The sequence below is a fragment of the Hylobates moloch genome, unplaced genomic scaffold, assembly GCF_009828535.3.
Source record: "Hylobates moloch isolate HMO894 unplaced genomic scaffold, HMol_V3 SCAFFOLD_15, whole genome shotgun sequence".
Taxonomy (NCBI): Eukaryota; Metazoa; Chordata; class Mammalia; order Primates; family Hylobatidae; genus Hylobates; species Hylobates moloch.
In genome coordinates this window covers 59,989,007-60,010,903 of record NW_026652290.1, presented here as the reverse complement: position 1 = coordinate 60,010,903, position 21,897 = coordinate 59,989,007, and the positions used below count along the sequence as shown (strand labels likewise).

General features: G+C 39.6%; 1 protein-coding gene across 2 annotated transcripts in view; it reads right to left on the bottom strand.

Annotated features, from left to right (window-relative positions):
• The window catches only part of SERTAD2 (SERTA domain containing 2), a 119,595-nt gene extending 98,916 nt beyond the window's left edge, over positions 1 to 20,679 (bottom strand). The window contains exon 1 of one of the 2 annotated variants that reach the window (XM_058428670.1): positions 19,802 to 20,679. The gene's annotated coding sequence lies outside the window, so the exon portion shown is untranslated. Of the gene's footprint in view, positions 1 to 5,343; positions 5,363 to 19,801 lie in introns of those variants that run through there. The other variant, XM_058428672.1, reaches the window with a different exon arrangement.
• Positions 20,680 to 21,897: the final 1,218 nt, after the last annotated feature.

The following is a 21,897-nucleotide window of genomic DNA, read 5'->3' as shown; positions in this document are numbered from 1 at the left end:
GTTCCCAAATGCAGAAAGAGTGTATCTGATGTTAATGCACAGATGTCTTGACAGGGGAAAAAAAAGAAAACTCATAAATCATCACCCCACACATTTTAGATGGGAGAGGAAGTAGCAGAATGGAACAATTAACAATTCCTACTCTACAGAAATTATTTAATATAGTGGAAAGAGAGACAAGGCAGGGTTTAGAAGGCCTGAATTTCAGTCACTCCACCACCACTTACAAACTTTTTTATTCTCTGGACTTGAATTGGCACATTTCTAACATAGGAACAGCCACAATTCTCTTGCTGATCACATTGATTTGTTGTTGGGATTACATGTGAAAATTCACAGATAAGTACTTTAAAAACAGTTTTAAAGGGCTACTCCAGTATTTCTGACATTAACAAATTTCTCTGCATTGCGTTCACTCAAGCGTGACTGAAGATGATCAAAGCCAGCCCTTCCACAGTTCTGTCAATTGGGAATCTCTGAAGTGGGTCTGCTATCACCACTGCATGGGGTGACGTCAGGCTGTTGTTTACAGGAGAAGAGAGGCTGCCAATTTCCACTGAGCCCAAGACCTCTATGGCCAGGCTTCTCGGGCTGCACGTGAGCAAGAATGGACTCTTTATGTGTGGCATGTGTGGACATGCACCAGTTCACGTTCAGCGGCACTAAAACAACAAAACTGCTTAACTGCTTGGTGTGTGCACAACAGCATGTACTTTGGATCTTATGATTTCACTAAGAAGACTAAGCAAAATTGATCAAAATGCAACTTTCACTTTTGTTACTCTGAAAGTGGGGAAAACCTGTCATTCCGCAACTTTATCCTCAGTTTGATTTTTAAAAAGCATTTTGAAAGCAAAACAGTTGATTCTAGTTTTTACAGAACTCTCCTCAAGCTCTACATTCACTAACAAAAAGAACTATGGACAAAATATTTCAAAGCATGAAATACATTCAGACTGCAGTAACCAAGTTTAATAGGAACCATTTCATTTTCAGAGTGGTTGCAGTTGCTTCCTCCTGTAAGTTCAGGAAGTACTCACTCAAGTACTAACATAGTCTAACTGAATCCACTTTGGGGAGATATTTTGTTACGTTTATTAGTATAAACGGGAAAAAAATCTGGCTTATTAACATTTGCCCATTCATGAAATTTCCTGGCAGAAAGCAGCCTGTTAAATCAAATTTAGAAGGGCAAAAAAGAAAATAGGGGCTGCATTCATTATAATCTTTCTTCAACTATCCATCACCTTCTGGGATAGCAGTCAAATCAGGAATAATATGGGAGCGGATTGTGTTTATAACTGGCAATGAAACTTTACCTCAGACAATAAATCTCGTGTAAATCCTAACACTGGAACACTGAAGAAGAGATGTGGGAAATATTCTTGGTCCCTGGAAATTAGTTTTTTTGGTCCTGTTTTAAGCATAGCTGAAAAAAGGAGAAACTATGGCTCAGGAATAAAATGAAGCCCAGAAAGAATCCCAAGTTCTGTTTTTGGCTCTGCAGTTCATTACGTATAATCCTAGGTCAAACACTTAGCCAAGATGGGCCTTATTCTCAGTGTCTGAGAAATGGTGATGATAATAGCAAATACTACTTTTCAATTTTTAGGAGGACATAAGAAAAAAAGAAGAAGATAACGAGTGAAAGTTTTATGCAACATTACATTACAGGAACTAGAAAAGAACAGAAACATGGACTGTGCATCCAGCCGGACCCTGGCCAACTCCTCCGAGAGCTGCGGAGGAGAACTCACTAAATAAGGGGGAAGTGCCATGAGCACTTCCTTCATTTTATAGTTAGACCTAACAGGAGCATAAAAAGTATGACACCAGTTCAACTTTTTCAGGGTTGGTGCCAGCAAGTAATATTGGCCACATATCCTAAACACGTCAAGAAACCTAAAGGGCTATCTATCCCAGGGTTCCTCCCCAACATAAGTGCTAACCCAGATGCCAAACACCTTTGTAGAAAAATGTAGAAGTAGTTTCGGATTATACTTGAAAATGGCTGTCATCAGCTTCATTCCCCTTTAAGTGGTGAAAGACACCTGAATACACGAATCAATGATGATGTGAAACAATGATAGCAAAAAGGTGGCAGGCAGGAGCATTAATAGTCTCAGGAATGCTTTAAATGAGCAGGAATTTTATCGACTGAACAAAGCAATGATTAGAGCAGAGCTTCACACATTTGGAGCCAGTACAAAGTTCATGAATTCTATCTTTAAAAGAATAAAACCTCACATAAAGTAAAGCAGTCAACTTGTCAGTCAAAGCAATCAGTAAGAGAAATAGTAAGAAAAACTGAATTGACGGGAACCTTATTCTTAATATTTGCCCCTATCCAACTTTTACTTAAAATTTTAAAACTGGCTATTTGGACTTTACTTTTGTAACCTTTTCTGTTTGTCAAATTGACAGGATCACTAAAAACAATTATAAATGCACACAAAGAAAATATGAGGACATGTGAAGAATAGACATTTATAACTGGGTTGACCAAGGGCCCCCGTTTCCACTTGACACCCTATGGCAAAACTGCATGCTGCACTCCAGTACATCAAAGCATCATGTGCTCAATGGTGTGATAGTTAGAAAAGTCAAAATACACTTGCTTACTACACATTTGCTACATAAACTGCCTCTCCAGGAGCACAAAGGGGTCCAAGAACTCACTACATGAACGCTCATAGGTGACTGTAAGCACTGAATCACTTTAGCTTCAAAGACACACCTAAAAAAAAGCGGGCGGATCACCTGAGGTCGGGAGTTTGAGACCAGCCTGACCAACATGGAGAAAACCCGTCTCTACTAAAAATATAAAATTAGCCAGGCGTGGTGGTACATGCCTGTAATCCCAGCTACTTGGGAGGCTGCCCAGGATATGGAGGTTGCAGTGATCCAAGATAGTGCCATTGCACTCCAGCCTGGGCAACAAGAGTGAAACTCCATCTCAAAAAAAAAAAAAAAAAAAGACTCAGTTCCATTTCAGTAACTGAATAAACAAAACAGAACTTTTCTTTGCCAAGAACTTTTTCCTAGTCATTAAAAATGCCTATTTTTTCCCTCATCATATAATGGTGTAATGAGTTTAAACTGATACCTGCATCTAGCATTCAAAAGTTAAGATTTAAGTATTCCATAGTGCATCTCATTTTGTATTCCTAGGGTGAGAGGTAGGGATACTGCTAGCTGGAATGTCAACAACTTGAACTGAAGAACAATTTAAAAGAGTAATTCTCACACCAACAATGTCAGTAAGTGTACAAATAACTAACATAAAGTGAAGCAAAAGAATCTTAAAGAAAAGGCCTCTATTTTAGGAAATGGGAAATCCATTTAAAAAAAACTCCTCATTCACATCATTATTCAATAATAAAAGTCACAGTTTCTCCAAAATACGTGAACCTAGGTCACCAGAACAGTTGTCAGAGGCCATATGAACTGATTTGTAGATTGCACAGACAAACAAAAGGTAGTGGTAACAAGCACCTCTCCTCCAACATGAAAGTGATCTCTTTAATGCAATGCTTCTTTGTCCATCTCCCTGTCCAATCATCATGTAAGATCAAAACAGAAAAACGAGTGGTCAAATGCCCGTATAACTCCATTAATAACCCTAAATTAGCTCGCATGGAAAAAGTTTCCATTTTTATCATATTGTTCTTAAGATACACAAGCACTACAAAAAATAAAACCAAATCTTCATGAACCATGTCAATCTAGTGTAGTTACCATTCAGTAATCACTACACCAGTGATAACGTGAAATTAGTGGCAATGGAACACAACAGTGCTGAGAAGACAAGAGTGTCTTTGTACCACATGGATTTCATGCTAAGGTAGGAAAGATGGATCCATGACCTGGTACACAATAAAGCTTATGTCTAGGGACTTAGCCAAAGTACAGACAATTTTCTCCAAGTACAATTTCTTTTCCAAATAGTTTTTAAAAATTATTGTAAATACATTTTCCTTAGCTGGTCAACAATTTTTCACTGGTCATCCTGCAGTTTTCAGTCAGAATAAGAATTCCTCGAGAAAAATGAAAACAATAAATGACCTGGAACTATGGCAGTTTGCTCTTAAAATCCATCACGCACAACTTGAAGTTGTAGATCTTGCCCATGAGAAGCTCCAAGAGAGTACACAGGAATGACAGGATCAGGAAAGCAGCAAACACAAAGACAAAGCGCTAGTGATTGCTCTATCATTGGAGTATAAGCCTTCAGTAATAAGTGGCAGATAATATACTCTGGACTCTTTGTTGCTTTCCAATCCACTGAATTAGACTTTTGTTCCATTCTCTCAGGTAGACCAAGAAGTAGGGGCAAGAAACACAGTTAAAACATTTCTCAACAGAGAGGAAAAAGAGAAATTGAGTCAGTCCAACTGCTTAGTCTCGATTGGTTTTTACCTGCTTGGTTGTCTGAAGACAAGAATACACCCTGATCCAGCAATGAGTATGGTCAACTGCACAGCCATGAATAAACGTTTCCCATACAAGACTTTCACAACATGGCAAGGCCAGTCTTATTCTAGTTGGGAAACTAAATGTTAGCTTGTTTGAGCTTTCGGATCTTGATCTTGGCTTTCTTTTTTTTAACACTGGGTAGTGGAAATAAAAATAAAATCAAGCTATTAGATGGGAAACAACAGACATTTCACTTTTCGTTTCAGCCTCTGAGCCATTAGTAACAAACCTTGGCTAAACAGTAAAAGCATTTGTTACACAGCAAAGGGAGTCTTGTCCACAAAACTTTTCTGCAAGGCACTAACATTTAAAATGTGCTCAAATGAAACCAAGCTTCATAAGTTATAATCATATTTCATCCTTCTTAAAAATAACCAATAGCACTTCAAGGAATGCAATATGAATTTCAAAGTTTTATATTCTCAAAACTCAGCACTTTTAACCAAAATTACAGCCACAATGTCCCATTCTCTGGCTTCTTTAATAAAATTATAATTTATCTCAGAGTTTTGCCATCATTGTGCAGCATTACAATTATAGAACCTAATTTGAGATGTGTTAGAATCATCAACACACACTTAAAGAGTTCCTTTAAAAAACATCTCTCTGGCTGAAAAGATTCATGCCAGCAGAAGCTCTGAATTATGGATTGAACCATCCAAAATCTGAGTATTTTCAGTATTCACAGAGCCTAACAGATCAATAGCTACCTCAACACTAAATCTAAAAATTAAAGACATTGAAAAAAAGTAACAGAAAGGAACAGGCCAGGGTTCAGCATCTTCCAAGTCAAGAGAGAGACCAGACTTTTCACCCTTCTTCCATTCTCTTGCCATGGAGGACGGCAGAGTTAAATGTTCTACTTACAGGGATCAACAGGGATCAATAACTTTCCTTCAAGAGTGATCCTGTCATTTTGGAAGAAAATTCAAAAGAGAAGACCATCCCATGTAATTGGGTTGTGGCAATTTTGCAGGAAGTCACAGGTGTTTCAGAAGTGCTTTAGAAATACCATAGGGGGAAAAATATGACAGTCCTTCTGTCTCTATTTTGAAAAGGGCATGCCTGAACAAAGACCCCCCATTGTTCCCACATAGAGTATTGGAAAACATGTCTTTGGAAGATGACTCTATGAGAGGGTTCAAGACCAAAGAATCCAAAAAAGATTTATTGGTAAATTAGACACAAATTTTTTTTTTTTTTTTTTTTGAGACAGAGTCTCGCTCTATCACCCAGGCAAGTGTGCAGTGGTGCGATCTCGGCTCACCACAACCTCCGCCTCCCGGGTTCAAGCGATTCTCCCGCCTCAGCCTCCCGAGTAGCTGAGATTACAGGCACCCGCCGCCATGCCTGGCTAATTTTTGTATTTTTAGTAAAGACGAGGTTTTACCATCTTGGACAGGCTGGAATTAGACACGATTTTTTTTCTAAAGGAAATTCTGTGAAACTGGAGCAGCTACACTACTGTGGTGAGTCTAGATTTTCCTAAAATATCAAAGACCTGGTCTATCCTGGACAAACAAGTTACTATATTTCAAATAGCATTTTATTTTGCTTACCTTTTCATGGGTCATCATGGTTTTCTTTTCATAAAGGGGGAAATCTATTTCAACTCTGTGTTTATGGACAGTAAAGCTGAAGAGATATTTTTCACATTTGATAAATATGTACAACACACTGTTTTTTTAAGTGTTATTTTTAAAATACGGGGTCTTGCTATGTTGCCCAGGTTGATGTCACACTCCTGGGTTCAAGTGATCCTCCTGCCTCGGCCTCTAGAGTAGCTGGGACTACAGGTGCATGCTGGCATGCCTGGCCTTGTACACATTGTTAACAATTTCCCTTCCTTGGTTTTGGAAAAATATCAAGTGAAGTTGAAATTATGTAAGATGTTTCCAGGGATATATTATAGAAAAAAATTTAAAAGAAATATATAAGAAAAAACTAAGATGGGCAAGATAGGTTAATGGAAGGTCTGACCAATTTGCAAAGCTCACATAAAATGCTATACCCTAGATAGTGAGGTGAGAGGTCAGGTAGGAGACCAGCCAAGGGAGGGTCACTTACAAATGCTTACCAGTATGGAGGGTGGCAGCATCAATGGAAGATAGGATTTTATATAAGATTGAAAGGAGAGAAGAAAGAATAGGAATGAACATGTATTAAATATCAGCTTTGTGTTTGTTGCTTTACTTATTTTATGTTGGTAACAAGCATAGAGGTAGATATCATTGTTCCCATTTTACAGCAAAGAAAATGAAGTCTTAGAGACATACCCAATATCCATTCCTCCCTTCCTCTCCCTAAGTGAATGCCATCCTGGCTTTAGGGGTAGGGTTATAGGTTAGTCCAAGCCATCCATGGCAGAATGCTCTCTGAAGACAGTTACTGATCCAGAAGTGGGCAGAGATGCCCAATCAGACAAGAAAACTGACAGTCCATCCCTGTGGAGAGGTTTCTGACTTCTGAATATGGTGATGTATGGCTATAAACCAGCTGGAGGAAGGAGGTGAAACAAAGTCAGAGCCAACAAGGAGCCTGGCAAGGCAGAAAGACACTCAGAACCTGAGCTCCAGAACTGACCAACCCTGAAGCCTGCTGTGCCTCTGAATTTTTTTGTGTGAAAGAATACATTTCCTGACGATTCCAGTGAGCTTGAGGGCAGTTTCTAAAAGCATCTTAGATGATAAAAGAACTTCACTTCTGCAAGGTCACCTCCAGTGAAGGGGCAGAGCAACTATTTGAACCAACACTGTTCCTGCTGACTCAAGACTGAACTTTTTCCACTAAACCACATTGTGGCATGAACTGTGAGAAATGTTTCTTTCTTCTCATTGCTATGATCATGAGTTGGGAGAGCTAGAAAAGATTTTACCTCACTAAACATAGAAAATGTGTTTACCTCGTAAAAATGTTTGAAGTAGTGGCCTCACTTGCAAACACAGAGAAGAAATGCGTATCTTTACCAGAAAATTTCCAGAATTCCATATTCTGTGAAACTTCTCATTTTATATGCATTTAATTTTTAGTAGGATATAAATTCATGTGTCTTTAATGAACTGAATTTTTGAAAAGCATTCCAAGTTATTACCAATTTTCCTAGGGGTGATAATGGCATTGTGGTTATGTAGAAAATGTCCTTATTCTCAGAAAATATATTCTGAAGTATTTAATGGTAAGGACTCATGATGTCTGAAACTTACTTTCACATGGTACAGGAAAAAAGTACTCATACAGAGAAAGAGGGACAGACTCATAAAGCCAATACGGCAAAAGGTTAATAACTACTGAATCTGGGTAGAGAGAATACGGGTGTTTGTTAAATTATTCTGTTAGGTTTCCTACGTGTCTGAAAAGTTCTACGATAGAAAGCTTGGGTATGGAGGAATATGGTATGAGAGACAGCATTACACAGCACGGTGTGGCTATACATTACAATAACCCAGGGCCTCACCTCTGGGCTGTGGCCTGGACATAGGTGATTCCAACGTGTCCTGCTAGTGTTGTAAAAAGAGCTAGAGCTTTCAAATCACTCATTAATGCCCCGATAGCCCCAACCCCAGAAACACAACTCTGATCATTTTTCTAGACTATTTTTTTAATTCATGAAAATTTGCCAATGTTCTAAATCTAACATAAGCATTAATTCCAACAATAAAGAAGCTTCAGCCCGGCACTGTGGCTCACACCTGTAATCCCAGCACTCTAGGAGGCTGAGGCAAGGGGATTGCTTGAGGCCAGGAGTTCAAGAAAAGCTTAAACAACCTGGTGAGACTCCATCTCTACAAGAAAAAATTAAAAATTGGTTGGGTGTGGTGGCTCACGCCTGTAATCCCAGCACTTTGGGAGGCCGAGGCAGGTGGATCACCTGAAGGTCAGGAGTTCGAGACCAGCCTGGCCAACACAGTGAAACCCTATCTCTACTAAAATTACAAAAAAATTAGCCGGGTGTGGTGGTGGGTGCCTGTAATCCCAGCTACTCAGGAGGCTGAGGCAGGAGAATCGCTTGAACCTGGGAGGTGGAGGTTGCAGTGAGCTGAGGTTGTGCCATTACACTCCAGCCTCGGCAACAAGAATGAAATTTCGTCTCAAAAAATAAAATAAAATAAAATAAAAATTATCCAAGAGTGACGGTGCACATCTTGTAGTCCCAGCTACTCGAGAGGCTGAGGTGGGAGGATTGCTTGAGCCTGGGAGGTTGAGTCTGCAGTAGGCAGTGACTACACCACTGCATTCCAGACTGGGCAACAGAGCAAGACCTTATCTCAAAAAAAAAAAAAAAAAATTCCTGATATTATACATACAGAAATTTACCTGATATATATACTGGGCAACATAAGGAATGTTTGATTAACATTAAACCACCAGTTAACAAACTTATATTAAGGTATCTGTACTGTGCTGAAGACCATAGAGGCAAGAATAATGGAACAAACCTGGTTCTTCCCTAAACAAATCTATTCATAGAGTCTATGGCCCAACATGCCAAAATTTAATGTATAACATGCAGGGGAGACAAAGGAATATTTAAAAAGCATTAAGCCATTTAACCTCTTCCAAAAAAAAAAAAAAAAGAAAGAAAGAAAAGAGGAAGAAAAAGACTCACTAAAATCATGCTCTTTACTCCTTGCCAAAGATAAGTCACAATCTGTTAAACTGTAAGAAAAGGATTCCTTGAAGAATACATGATTCCAATTCTCCAAATTCAAATTTGGGCAAATTACTTAAAGATACTCCAGTGAGTCTTACATATGGTAAAAAGCTCTCTAAGGTCCTATATCTAAATTTCAACAGGCACAAAGGCCTCCTTAATTCTATTTGTCTTTCTTACTTGAAATATGTTTCTGGGGTATGAGATATAGGTGAATAAAGGGTGGATGAAATAAAGAAATAAAACATAAATAACAAACTTTAAAAATATAATTCTTGGTGGGGCACGGTGGCTCACGCCTGTAATCCCAGCACTTTGGGAGGCTGAGGCCAGGAGTTCGAGACTCACCTGGCCAACATGGTGAAACCCCGTCTCTACTAAAAATACAAAAAATTAGCCGGGAGTGGTGGCGGGTGTCTGTAAACCCAGCTACTCGGGAGGCTGAGGCAGGAGAATCACTTGAACCCAGGAGGTGGAGGTTGCAGTGAGCCAAGATCATGCCACTGCACTCCAGTCTGGGCAACAAGATCGAAACTTCATTTCAAAAAAAAGAAAATACCTATTATAAGAAATGTGTGCATATATATATAATATATAATGTATATATAATATATAAAATATATATTATATATAACTGTATATTATATAATATATAATATAAAAAAAATATATATATATATATATATTTTTTTCTGAGAGATTTCACAGTGGCCCAGGCTGTAAAGCAACCTCCACCTCCTGGGTTCAAGCAATTCTCCTGCCTCAGCCTCCCAAGTAGCTGGGATTACCCACCTACCTCCCAAGTAGGTGGGATGCCCACCACCATGCCCGGCTAATTTTTTGTATTTTTAGTAGAGACGGGGTTTCACCATGTTGGCCAGCCTGGTCTTGAATTCCTGACCTCAGGTGATCTGCCTGCCTCGGCCTCCCAAAGATAGTAAGTATTTTATCCTGAAAATATACCTTACAATCTGGTTGGCTTTTTAAAAAGTTTTATTGATATATAATAAGTGCATATATTTAAAGTATACAATTTAATAAGCTGTGACATATGTATACACCCTCAAAACCAACACAACTTTCTAGATAATTAACAAAATTAACACCTTTGGTGGCTTTTTGAATCATATAGATTGAGTGATGGTTCTAGGAGAAATAGTTTACAGGAAAAGAAACTTTTCATACAGATTATCCTTTTTTTTTTTTTTTAAAAAAGAAGCATCCACATAAGTATCCCAATACTGTTATTAACAGATAAACATTGAGACTTTGGGTTGTTTTTCTGCTTATTTATTTATTTATTTATTTTTTTGAGACGGCGTTTCACTCTGTCTCCCAGGCTGGAGTCTAGTGGCACGATCTTGGCTCACTGCAACCTCTGCCTCCCAGGTTCAAGCAATTCTCCTGCCTCAGCCTCCTGAGTAGCTGGTATTACAGGCACGCACCATCACGCCCAGCTAATTTTTGTATTTTTGGTAGAGATGCGGTTTCACCATGTTGGCCAGACTGGTCCCGAACTCCTGACCTCAGGTGATCCACACGCCTCGGCCTCCCAAAGTGCTGGGATTACAGGCATAAGCCACCGCACCCAGCCTTTTTCCCCTAATTTAAATATAAGAGACAAGCATACATTGTACTATCCTATCTTAGATTTAGCTCCAAATGAACAAACACCTGTACTATAAAAACAGAGATTCTTACTATTTTCAAATATCCAAGAAAATGAAAACAAAAGTCACAGTCACATAACATTTCATTTGAGAATTTAAACACACACACACACATCAGGAACTTCAGCTAATTCCAAAGCAAAACAATTTAGAGAGATTATATCTATAAATCATAGCAATATGTGCAAACTTCCTAAATTTGTTATGTTAAGTCTGGAGGACACCCATCTTGTAGGCAGGTCTACTCTAGGGAAAACCGAGGAAGAGTGTCTTCAGTAACTGTCAAAAGCCTCCATCCCACGTTTTATTCCCCTTCCAGTGATTCTTCCATTTTTTTTTTTAGGAACTTCCCTTGTCCATGGGGCCCATATTGATGTATCAGGCTTCTCAAAGCTATGAAATAATTTTTTTTTACACAGTGTCTCACTCTGTCACCCAGGCTTGAGTGCAGTGGCTCAATCATAGCTCACTGCAGCCTTGACCTCTTGGGCTCAAGCCATCCTTCTGCCTCAGCCCCCCAAGAAGATAGCTGGGAAAACGGGTGTGCACCACCACCTATAGCTAATCTTTTTTGTGCAGACACAGGGGTCTCGCTATGTTGCCAGACTGGTCTCGTACCCCAGGCCTCAAGCAATCTTCTCAACTCAGCCTAGCAAAGCACTAGGATTACAAGTGTGAGCTACTGTGCCCAGTCTTGAATAATTTTTATTTTCAAGAAACTAAAATATATCCATACTGTGTCCATATATTCTATTCTGAGGCGCACTTTTTGCTTCCCAAGGTGATAGCTAGTAAATGTAATAAATGGGTAGAATGTGTGCTCCATTCCCTTTTCCTCTCCTCTCTTGCTGAGCCACTGCAACAGCTAGCATAGAGACTATTCTACCCTTAGGTGTCCATGGACAAAAAGAAAGCCTGCTAACCATTTTTGCCCAAACTTAAAAGGAAGGATGGATTCCCAGGAAGGCCACTTAGAACTTCTTCTAGAAGGTAAGTTCACTTGATGCAAGACTAGGCTTACTGTAGTGGTCCACCCTAGACTCCCCATTAAGCTAAATTACATATTGCCTAATATAAATGATTTAATTTTCATATGGAGCTCTTTTGTCTCTAACTGGACTGTGAATACCATTATAGGCAGATGCCATGTCTTATTATTAGTCTCTGACAGCCCCAAGCACTTGGGACATGTATTAAATATTAATAAAAATGAAACAATTAATGAAAATCATTATGTTATAGTATACTGTATTAATGCTACTTGTACTGCATAGATACTTAGGTATATCTACTTTAATATCTGAGGTGGAAATGAACCCTAAGGGTTTTATTTGTTTGTTTGTTTAGGAAATTACATAGTACAATCATAGAAACAAAAAATTAGTTCTTAATGTATACTAGACAAAGAAAACTTAAGATTTTCTTGCTAATTGTGCAATATAGCAGAGATGACTCCATTTCCATTGTGCAATTTTCAGTGTTACCCTTTTTCTCAGGCTCTATTACAAAGAAAACAAAGCAATAGGATAAAACAACTTAAAAGTATAAAGAAAACCTAGGAGAAATTTCAGACTCTGTCCACTGTAAGGTTTTCCAGGGTTCAGAAATGAGGATGATTCATGATTTCTGTTGGAAACTACTGACATTATTGTTTTTAATATTTCAACTCAAATTCAAATAAAAATTGTCCATTTAAGTGAAATTTTGTTTTAAGATTTAGGATTCCTTTTATACCAAGTCAGCAGGCATAAAATCCATGAAAAGAATCCTTATTTTTTTCAGGTCATTATTGTACAATATTTCATTATAACTACTCCAAATAGTAGATAACAAGCTGTAAATACCCCCAAAATAGTTTGGAATTTCCATGAAGGCAGGCATATTCATCCCTCTTCTTCCCCGCTATATCATACATGTTTAATAAGAGTAGCTGACCCATAGTAAGTGCCCAATAAATATCTGTTGAATTAACTGAATCAGTAAATGAATAGAAGCCCAAAATGGGACGTATATGTATAAAAAAGATCAAACTTCTTCCATGAGGCATAGATTTTATAAAGTACCATTTCTGGGAAATGTCTTATTTAATCAACTCCAAAACTCAGTTTATCTAATTTTGTATTCAAATTGTTTAAAAAGTAAAAATAGACTTTGCTTTTTAAATCAAAAGGAGGATTTATTTTTGTTTAATCAAATTTAAAGCTTTTCTACTACTGATGTCGAAATAATGTCAGATATTTTGAGAAACTATTAAATATTTTCTCCAGATCAATGAAGTTTGGTCCTTACGAAAACTCTTACTTACAGGATTTTTATGTAAATCTTTTATGTTTAAAAATACATTTTTTTATACTCTGATTTTCTGGATAAAAAGAGCCCTTAAAATCAAAACTAAAGTTAACTCAAAGGGATACATTTCATTTAAGTTGAAGCCACAGAAGACAATGAAGCTGATTGTTACTTCACCAGGGACCATTAATCATTCCACAATGGTGAACCTTGGAAAATGTCACAGCGGACGTGGTCTGATGTTCTGCCTGGCTTTAAGGAGCCAACAACAAAACAAAACAAACTAAACAAAACAAAACAAAAGGAGCTGCTCATCCCAGCTGATGTGATGTTCTCAGGCAAGCCACCCTCCTCGTGGTCAGGTGGCGATGATCATGGCAGAAACCATCTCCAAAGCTCACCAGGGCACCAGACGTGCAATGAAAAAAAAAGCCTGGATGAAACAGTTCAAGATAATGTGAAAAGAAAAAAATCTGTGGGCTCCTCCACATAAAATAGATTAATAGAAAATCAGTAAATAATAAACATGTTACAGTTTTCCCTTGTTACCACCTCACACAAGCTAAAACTTGGTCTTAGGTTTATGACATGGTCCCTTAAGTTTGTGTAGATAAGATGATTAGAGAGCTCATCTTCCGAAACAAGGCAAAACAAATGTTCTATAGAGAAGGTCTTTCCATCAGTCTCATAAAGCAGACTGAAATAAATAAAAACTCCTACTCCATACCTTATATAGAGGCAAATGCAAAGGGAGCTAACAGAAAAAAACCTGCTATGATCAAGGAAAAAGAATTCCTATGATTCTTGGGAGGCAGACAGGATAGAGTAAAATGAAGATGCTGCATAAAAAGAAAAGACAAACGTGGAAATATTAAGAAAACTGAAATACAATGTAAGAACAAAAAGAAGGGCGTGAAAAACAGATGAAATTTAAATAAAAGGTAGACTAGTTTGACCATTTTATTTAATATGTTAAAGGTAAATATTCAATACCAAAGAGTTATACATACCAACACACAACACATTATAAACACCAATGTGAACTTTAAATTCAAAAAGAAAACTGATCATGCTAAGTTTCAATGAGTTGGCTACTGAACAGTAAGGACAATATGTTTTTTAAAGTTGCTTTCTGCTTAGAAACCTCACATTTGAGGATCACTATTCACTCTTTTAAAGTCAGTTAAAAGAAATATTTCTTTACATGCCTTATTTGTTTTAATAGTTGTTATTCTGAGTACACTAGAATTTCATTTTCGCTTAAAAAAAGTGAGTAACATCATGAGGTTGTGACAATTCTGCTAATAATCACAGAGACATAAAACTGAAATTCAAAGGAATGTATATAATGCTAATTATATACATTGACTTTTAAATTTTAATAATTCCTAACTCATTGTTAGGGACAGTTTCTTAAAATGCAGCCTTTCCACATGAGCCTTCCCTAGCTTTCCTAAATACAAAATTAGCTGAAATAAATTAAATCTTCCAAGCCACTGTATTTTGAAATAATGCATATTTCACTGCATTCAAGGTAAAAAAAAAACTTAGTATAAAGAAGGGTCCTTTCCAGGGATTCCATTCTTCTCAAAAAATAAATAAATAAATAAATAATAAAACAAGATGGGTCCTACAGCCAAGCAATCCTTTTGAAATTTAAAAGTAAATAATATGATTAATTTTTCTATTTGAATACACTGCTAATGGAATCTAAGTCTGAACATGTTTTCCTGCAATGCAAATATAAGTTTTATAAACTTTAACTTAATAAAATGTATTAACTCTCAGATACCTGAAGTTTGTTCTCAAAAATATCAACATCTGTTATAACCCAGGATGTACCAAAATCTCAGTGTTAACATTTAAAACCCCATTCAGCTAAACCAAAGTTCATTGCTTCTTTAAAAGGTACCATATATATATATATTTTTTGTGTGTGTGTGTGTGAACATACTAGTAAAAAGTCTCTTCACATATAAAATTAAAAGGAAAAATGCCCATTAGGTAAAAAATCTGAAAGGTCACAATTTTTAAATAATGATGAACAAATATTCATTTATAAATGCTAATGTTTACTTTGTATTTGCTTGCATTGTGTCCTTCTCAAATGCTTTTAAAAAGCACTTACAACTGACCCCTACAACTTCCTCTGTGAGTGAGCAGAGGGTAACTGCCTTCAATCATGGAGAGTGGTAAAGGTTAAGTGTAATGCTCAAGGTCACATGCCAATCAGTAGCATCACTCAGTATAGAACTTCATGGGCCTTAATTTTGAGTTTATGCCATAAGATAATGCATACGTTATTTTCTTCTCCTTTTGATTACGGACAAAGTGTATAGATAGTTATCCATGTTCCTAATGTTAGAAGACAAGGATAGAAATCGCAAGCCTCAAAGGTTATTTCTATCCTTCCTTGCTCTTTCCAAATAATTGTACACAACAAACACTGTTTTAAAAAAAAAACCTGCGGAAATTGTATATGTCTGTAAAATACTAATAAATACCCAAATGTCCTCACAAAAAAAAAGCTGAAAGAAAGAAAGAGGTGTGACCTACAGAATAAATGGCACGCTAAAATGTGTCAAGTGAAAAATAGACTTTCGATCTTGCATACCAAACAAGCATAGTTTCTAAGTGCTTATAAATTATTTTTTAAAGTTTCACTGTAGATTAGCTGTTTTAAATGTATCAAAACAAAAAGGGCAAGTTTTCTAAATTAATTGTTTCAGCCAATGAAAATGTAATATATCCAACTAAACTGGGTAACTGATGATTTGGTTAAACGAAGATTTATATACACAAAATTGCCCACATTGTAATAGATATTTCACATATGTGTTTGAAAAGTTTTAACAATGTGATGGAACACTGTAACAATTCTGAGTAGATTAGTATTCAGATTTTATTACCAAGGATCTCTAATGAAAGATAATTCTGGCTTTTTATAACTTCAGAGGGCTCAGTAATTAGACTGGATTTTATTGACAAGTAAAATAGAATGATTCTATAAATGAGGCAGGTGGTAGGCCCCATCAACTTTGCTTATTTTGAAAAATATATTCCCCAATTGAGTAACCATATTAAGCATATGGTAAAGTTTAAAGTGTGTTTTATTTACTAATTACATATGCTTCCTTTATGATTCCTGCCACACTATTTAGTGCAGCTATTTCAATAGCTAATTATTTATTAAGACCGCTCAAGAGAAAGTTTCACTCTTGAATGGAAAGAGAATAAGGATGTGGTCCCTAAGGAAATGATGCCATTTTAAATTTCACAGGATTAGGCTGATACATTATTATTATTAATCTGTAACAGATAATAACATCATATCATCATTTTTGGGACATTCCAAATCTAATTCATATAATTCATATTAATTATAAACAACATCCAACTTAATGACAGAAAGTGTGGGAGTCAGAAGATTTTATGATTAAAAACTGGACATGTCAGGTATCAAAGGAGGATATGACAGGCATACTTTTCACACTATTTTCTGTTTAACCTTGAAAATAAAAAATAGTTCCATAATGAAAAGTAAATTATACTGTAATTCCTCTCATTTATTCTCTATTTGCAAAAATAATTGAGAAAGTGAAAATTCAATTCAATAATACAAATAATAGCATTCTCTCCAATATCACTTATAATGTCACTCAACTACTATAAACATGAGAGTAGCATTATTTAATTAATTTCACATGCATTAATTAAGTTTCTTTAAATACAAGGTACTGGGCACTGGAGATTAAATTATAAATGAAATACTATTCTTACCCTCAAAGAGCTTTCTGTTTAACAGGAGGGAAAACCACAGATAACAGCAAATATGTGATACGTATTACACTTACAATAGAGGTATGTACATTCTATTATGCAAGTTTAAATGAAAGGGGATCAACTCAATTCATTCAATAGCTAAATTTCTTTTTTTCTTTTTCTTTTGTTTTTTTGAAACAGGGTCTTACCAAGCACAGTGGCTCATGCCTGTAATCCCAGCACTTTGGGAGGCCAAGAGGGGTGGATCACTTGAGGTCAGGAGTTCGAGACCAGCCTGGCCAACATGGTGAAACTGTGTCTCTACTAAAAATACAAAAATTAGCTGGGCATGGTGCCGTGCACCTGTAATCCCAGCTACGCGGGAGGCTGAGGCAGAATTGCTTGAATCCAGGAGGCAGAGGTTGCAGTGAGCCAAGATTGCGCCACTGCACTCCAGCCTGGGTGACAGAGTGAGACTCTGTCTCAAACAAAAAAAAAAAAAAAAAAGAAAGAAAGAAAAAGAAAGAAAAAAAGGGTCTCTGTCGCCCAAGCTGGAGCGCATGCAGTGGCGTAATCACGGCTCACTGCAGCCTCCACCTCCAGGGCTCAGTAGCTGGGACTACAATCATGTGCCACCACATTCAGCTGATTTTTGTATTTTTTGTAGAGATGGGGTTTTGCTGTGTTGCCCAGGCTGGTCTCAAAGTCCTGGGCTCAAAGTCCACCTCAGCCTCCCTAAGTGCTAGGATTACAGGCATGAGCCACTGTGGCTGGTCCAGTAGTTCTATTTCTTAAAGGGTCATACAAACTCTAGATTAAAAGTATAAATCCCATAAAACAGGCATATTGATAAAAATTTTGATTATTTTATTGATAATAATTTTATCTTTACAAAAAATTGTCTAAAAAACATATTCATATTTCAAGATATGCAAAGCACATAAGAGTTAAACTTGCAAAAATGCACCAAAGACTACTCAAGATCTTCGCATATTAACTCATTCTGTGCAATCACAATAACCCTATGAAGTAGGTGCTATTATTTCCATTTTACAGATAAGGAAACTGAGGCTAACTTGGTCAAAATCACAAAAATAATGAGGAAAAGCTGGGGTTTAAACTTACGGAATCTGGTTCTGGAAGCCCCACTCTTTTTTTTTTTAATTATTTTGTAGAGACCGGATCTCACCATCTTGACCAGGTTGGTCTCAAATTCCTGAGCTCAAGCCATCCTCCCACCTCAGCCTCCCAAAGTGCTGGGATTACAGGCATGAACCAGCGTGAGGTCTTACTCTTAACCACTACACTAGACACCTCTCTAAGACTGCTGGTGATGATGGGGTAGCTAACCTGGAGTGCTCTGTGACATGTACTCTCATGCAACCTTACAACAACCCCTTGAGAAGTCATTCTTTCCATCTACAGGACAAAACCACAAAAGCCAGGTTAGAAACGTCCCCAAGGTCACACAGCCAGTGAGGGATGGTGATAAGATTCAAACTCTGGCAGCATGGCTCCCTTGTGCTATATGAAGTCTTTCAATAATTCAGTCTTACACTCATAAAAAAGGTCACATGATAAAATTTACTAAACAACTCAAAAAGCCTTTGTAGAAGTCTTCCTGAAACACTCTGGAAGGTTTTGGGGCTTATGACAAGCATTTCTTTAAGACAGCATTTACATTTAAGTCACTTTTCATCTTTACTACTTTGGGCTGATCATAAACACATTTCTGCTCTTTAAAAAGAAATCTTTCTGTAGCAACTTGGCAGATTTCAGTACAGGAACAGTCTATTCTTTAAAATTAAATTTAGTAACAACTTATTCTGGTTACTCTGAAAGAGAAGGAGAGAATGAACTATTAAGAGGCCTTTCCTGTACTTTAATATTTCAAAACATGTTTGGTTTGGCCTCATTTGAATCTTGTGGACAACTAGCCCAGAACTTGACTCAAAAAGAGTGATACCATTTTAAAACAGCTGAATTCTAAAAAGCAACCTCAGAAGCCAACTCTGAGCAACTATTTCTCATAATTTTTACTTTTACTTCAAACAAAATATGAAAGATGCATATGGCAACATCCTCATAAAGCATATGTGGACAGGTATTTGTACTTCTGAGCTATGGACAACCAAGAAACCAAATTAAAATTTTACAAAATTCTGTAGTATGACATCGCTGCACAAGCAATCAAGTACACAAAAGACGGATATCAAAAGAGAAATAATCCATATTTATCTCATATCCTTAACATGCTCCATTGTGTCCAGTGACTGAGAAATTTAAAACTCTGTGTTGTAATGCCTCCCTGGAACAGAGATGAACTAAAGATGAAGTGTCAAGCTGGATTTCCACCTTACCTTGCTTTCCTCCAACAGGTTCAAAGACTTCATAACCTTTGATACGGACTTGATATTTTTTCAGTAGGGAACCCATAAAACTATTTTCAAATAAAAACACTAAGCAATGCCACTAGACAATCTGTCTTTCTCTGCTTTATCGCCGCTCTATCGTCACGCATTCAAATTAAAAATACCTTTCTGCCTTGCCTTTATTGAATAAAAGTTTAACTTTGAATTGGAAGAAAACGTACCCATCGTCCCTTTTACACTTTTTGCAGGTGATAGAATCTATTAGATCAGATTGGTGGCTATTACTGCCCTCTAAGCATCCTAAAGACAGAAAGCATGCCATTACCAAATGTTTTATAAGCGTTATAATGCCCCGATGGTGGAAGTCTGGCAATACCTAGATATACAGCAAGGCTGGTGAATAAGGAGCTGAGGGGCGGGGGAAGCGGGAGCAAGGGAGGGAGGAAAGGAGGGAGTCGCCACCTTAAATCCACGCCGGACCGGGAACCTGCAGCCCACAACCTGATCCCTGCCCTCCCCAACAGTGGACCGGCCACCACATCTTTTCAGATCCTCCCCACCCAACCCAGCACAGCACTCACCCTTCTGCGAAGAAGTCGGCACCCGGTCCAGCTCCGAGACGGGTCGGGGTGGCAGCGAGGGAGGGGACGTCTGGGCTGTGGGCGGGGGGTGTCTGTGCGTCACTCGAGTACAGGACGGTGAGTTCGAGGGGTGGGAGCGCAGAGGAGCGGGGAAATCAAGTCACGGCCGAAAAGGGAGAAGGAGAAACGGAGGGGTGGGGTGATGGAGCGCCCCCTCCCTAAAATAAACCCACCGGCCCTACGATCTCTGCCCCAGAGAGGGAAAATAAAATCGGGGAAATAATAGACCGACCAATAAATCTCTAAAACGACGAGGAGCGAGGAACAGACTTTAATTTAAAGGGGGGAAAATTGAGCGAGGGCTGGAGGGGAGACAGAGGGAAGCGGTTCTGGGTCTATCCCATGCCTTTGCAGTCCCCAGGCAGAGGAGAAGGCTGGCTGAGGGGAAGTTGCAGCGGCTCCCGAGGAGGAGGAGGAGGAGGAGGAGAAGGAGGAGGAGGATGTTACACCGTAACAAGTACAGACAGCCAGCCATGGATCAGAGAGGCGCTGCAAGCAGGAGCAGGGGCGGCCGCGGCGGGGCGAGCGGCGGCGGGCGGCAGCACCGCCTGCTCGGCTCGCTCAAGACATTTAATTGGATTGATGGGTTGTGCAGTGACTCACAGACTTTACAGAGTCGTACAGCAATCCCCGCCCAGCTGGACAGGGGAGATGCGGCGGGGAAGGGCGGGGTAAGGGGGCCGACGGAGAGCTGGGCTGGGAGGCGGCGACGGGAGGGTGAGGAGCTGAGGGGGCGGAGCGGAGCTACCCAATGGCGAGGCCCGTCGTTGCGACGGGCGTGGGCCTCGGCCTATGGCGGCGCGGCTCATTAAGCGGCTGGCTGCACCCCTGGCCCAATGAGTCTTCTAAGGACACTGCCGCGAGCGGGGCGGGGGCAGTGGAGTGGGGGGTGGGGAGAGGTGGGTGGACGTTCAAGTGTGGGGTGGAGGGAAGGAGGAGGCGCCGGAGACCCGCGGAGGCACTCGGCACTCCTCGCTCCAGAAGTGCGCCTTCTGCCAATCCGAGCGCCTCGCGGGAGTGATGGACGTGAGCGTGTGGCCAATGGGAAGGAGAGGGCTTCCGCAGCCGGCCAGAAGGGAAGGAGCGGGCGGGCCCGGCCTCCCCCTCTCCACCAGCGCCTCTCCGGGCCCGCCCTCCCCTCCCGCGCGGCTCGGGTCAGTCACGCAAATAACAGTGTGAGGGCCGGGGCCGCGCGGGGGGGCGGGGGCCCGCTGCTGGCTGCGTGACAGTGATAGGGACTGGCTGTGCCGCCTACTCTGATCCGGCAGGAGGAGGCGGCGGCAGAGGCTGGCTCCTTACTCTGCGTGCAGGCGGCTGCTGCTGCTCAGCCTCTGCCTGGCGCTGCCGGGGAGCCCCTGCGGCCAAACCCCACTCCCGGGGGACAGCCAGATTTGGAGTGAATCAGATCACACAGTGCCCACTCTTGGATACCGCTCTGGGGGAAGTCTGGCGGGGCTGTGTGCTGGGATCTGAGGAGGCTGGAAGCCGTAAGCGGGAGGCTTGGCCGTGACATTTGCCCCTTGCTTACTTGCCTGTTTTCTGGGAAAGTCAGGGTAGGGCGTGGGCAGGTCGAAACAGCTCCTGAATAGTCCTGTTTCTTTACTGAGTTTCTGGAAAAGGCACTTCTTAACCTGGTATGAGCGAAGCTGTAAATGCGTGTCGATACCTCAGCTTCCTCCAACCCTCCCTCCCGCACCGCTCTTCCTCCCACTGGCTCACCTTGAACCCTGACGGCCGTGCTCCGCAGCACCCACTACTAGATCTTCTCCTCCCTGCTGATTCCCAGGAGCTATGGCTTTTCTGTTTCTTGGCTACTGTCCAGCAATCATTTTACAGACCTTAACCCTTTCCACACCCTTGTACTTGAAAGTACTGTAACTGTAACCACCAATAAACCTGAATGGAGATGTTCACTAAAGCAAATATACTGGCAAGAACCCACCTTCTTCCCCACAGGTGCATTTCTGCACGTTGTTTGAGACTTAAAAGACAATTGCTTCTGTGAAGAAACTAAGGAAAGGCAAATTAGACATTGT